The 3155-nt window shown below is 33.4% G+C and overlaps 1 long non-coding RNA gene across 1 annotated transcript; it reads left to right on the forward strand.

The window, feature by feature from the left end:
• The first annotated feature begins 898 nt into the window (after positions 1-898).
• LOC139430894 (uncharacterized) lies at positions 899-2636 on the forward strand. Its single transcript, XR_011641256.1, has 3 exons — positions 899-1182; positions 1236-1652; positions 1708-2636. It is a non-coding gene; the product is annotated as an uncharacterized lncRNA (long non-coding RNA).
• Positions 2637-3155: the final 519 nt, after the last annotated feature.

Genomic DNA, 3155 nt, shown 5'->3' on the forward strand with positions numbered 1-3155 from the left:
TGGTATTAAAATAGCGTGTGTAACGTTAAATGAGAAATTAGCATGATTTAATCGTCCACCAACTTTTACGATAATGATCTCATCGGGAAATTACGTTAAAGCCCTTAAACGACTGTTATGACAAATCGGTCTAATACGTTTTAGACTTTAGACAACACAACTAATTATGAAATGTATCCATATATGTCAATTTAATGGAATTAGATATTTGGAGTTCATTCATTGATCATTTAAATCCTTCGAAATTCCCTTGATGCTTTGGCGATTACACAAAATAACAATTTTAGATGAGTATTTCTCCGAGGTAAAGCATTTTAGAATGAGATGAACTAATCTTAATCTTCTGTAATATTTTTTATTCGAAATTTCTTATTGTCAATGAGGTAATTGAAGAATTAGAGATTTTATCATATTAACCTTTCAGTACATGATTCTGTTGGTATTGATTGGTCTGATTATAAACATTCGATATTGTTGACAGGCGATAATAACAATTCTAATAAATATATTTAGAACTGGAAATATTCGGGTGTTATACACGGGTGTAACGCGTCTCTCAAGACGGCTAAACTCGAATGATTCTAGTTCCAGGTTTAGTGTTAGTTCTAGTGACAGTGCTAGTCCAAAACTAGAGCTAACACTAGACCTAGAACTAGAATCATTCGAGTTTAGCCGCACGTCTCTCAAGACGGCTAATCTCCAATGATTGTAGGTCTAGTATTAGTTCTAGTGCTAGTGTTAGTTCTAGTTTTAGTTGTTCCGCAAATATCTGATCCTATGATGCAAATGGGTTAAGATATATGGATTTACCACAAGAAAGTAAACAAGTGCATGTAGCAGCATACGTGCAGCATACATTTTGATTAGAAGTTTGACACATGTACATATGTATTTCATATTAAATGACAATTTGTATATTTTCATAAATTATTTTAAATAATTTAAAAATGATTCTTAATAAACAAATGAACTAGAATAACATTAAACTGATGGTAAATGATAATTATACCTGAGGAAGAGAATAGACATTGTCTGGGCCGATGCGTTCGAAAGCATCTATGGTGTTACGTTATTGGTATATTTACGATCAGTTTTATTATATTGGGTATTGTTTTAACTTTATCCCTTATTAAGTGGTACCAAATAAATCAAAATACTAACGGGGGACATTATACAATTTCGGTAAAAATTAAATAATCTACACTCAATAACCTAAACATTTTATATGTATTTAGGGCGTTGAAGATTAAGTTATTGAAATTCTTCACATCTTTTAAACGATGATGCAAGTTGGTTCAAAAGTTAAATCTGAAGAATCTCCATAGCATAAGATAATTTAGTAATAAATTACTCAACCTATTTTAAATCTGTTTGAAAACTTGATATAATTTGACGTTAAATGACAAACGTAAATAATTTAAATTAATAAAATCGAAAATTAATGGAAAATGATTAGAATACGAGAAGATGATAGACGCTTTTTGGGTTGTAGTCGAAAACGTTTATGGATATACGTTGTATTTATATTTATCATCATTTTTATAATAGTATGTATCACCTTGGCTATTTGTATGAAGTGGATACAACCAGGTAAATATCCGACTGGTATTGGTGGAGGGAAGGTTGAAGAAAAACCCCGTTTTACAATTACGGTAATAACAACGTCTATGTTCCAGTGAATATCCTCAATAAATTTGTTTTATTTAGGGCCCCGAAAATTAATAATCCATGAAAATCGTTGATAACTTTGATTCAGAAAGCTCTGTGAATTCTTCCCAATCAACTCTAAAATCGAGTTGATTGCTCATGTATCAAGAATTTCTATCGACTCAATATGATTTATAATAATCTACTGAAGACATAATAAAAGTTGACGTTAAATGACACTATATAAAAAGAAACTTCAATAATTAAAATATTGCTGATAAGAAACATTACGTATGTAGATAAAACTATTCAGAAACGTTTATTTATTGAAATCTAAATGCACGTTATTGTACTACCTGAAGAAGGCAATAGAAATAAAATTTCAAAATTTATCTGCGATCATTTCAATTTCATTGCCACAATAATAATTATAGTGTTCTACATCGCAGCGTTTGTAAGTGTGGCTATAGGTGTTGGTTGGATCAAGACTTCTAAATAAACCCAAGAAAGATTGAGCGACAACGATTTCGCGATCCATACGGCATCTGTTCAATCTTCGATTCGAGAGTTGGGATTTCAGGTTAGTACTACGTCTGTTCATTTCGCTTCGCGACCACGGTTTTAGAATACGGGTCGACGGTTCCCCGGAATTGCATTTTCAAGTGGAACGAAACACTCTCTGCCGTTGCATTCAATTTACAGATGCGGGCTTTCACACACTCGAGAACTAAATGGGACCGAGCGGAAAAGTTTTGCTTGAGGCAATCAAATGCACACTGCTATGTGCACTCCGACTGGTTACGTTCGACTGTTCCACTTCTATTCAATTCAGTGAAAATTCGTTACATACCTGTATATGGTCTAAAGATACATATTTTTTGCAGTTTATAGTAAATTTAGTTGTATTTTATAGATATTTATAATTATAGGTGTATTACATATTTTATTAACAAAATTTGTATGTTAAAAATATATGTTGTGTAAGTTTCGATTACTTTTTTTTCGGGGTCAGAACGTTAAAGTATCTGGGATTTAGTGCGAGCGTTGCATTAGTGGCTGGGTTTGGAATCGTGGGGGCGACAAATGCGTCTGCCACGCGGCCATGAGTAAACGCGACGCCCCCAACCGTAGCCGGCGGCCGTCTCTTTTCATTACCGTCACGTGCGTTATTGTTTGTTGTGCCACGGGCTTGCAATTATTGCGCCTCTAATCCCCGACACTTGCTCTTTTCATTGCCCTAAAGAGCAACCACGAGAGAAACGCCTTTCAGCAGTTCCCAACAAAATTGTCAAACAAAATTATTCAACACCCCATATATACAGTTTTTTTAATTTTGTTTCGAAAAATCATACATGTGAGTAATGTATTATTCTACAGAATTATATTAAGTAATGTATGTGTTTAATTATAATAATATAACTTCTTCTAACAGACTACGTACTGAATGTGCAGTGCTCTTTCTCACTCGATGGTTTCGTTAATAAGCACAATTGCCGCATTTGAAACTC

Source organism: Onthophagus taurus, chromosome 1 (assembly GCF_036711975.1).
Source record: "Onthophagus taurus isolate NC chromosome 1, IU_Otau_3.0, whole genome shotgun sequence".
In the NCBI taxonomy this organism is placed as follows: domain Eukaryota; kingdom Metazoa; phylum Arthropoda; class Insecta; order Coleoptera; family Scarabaeidae; genus Onthophagus; species Onthophagus taurus.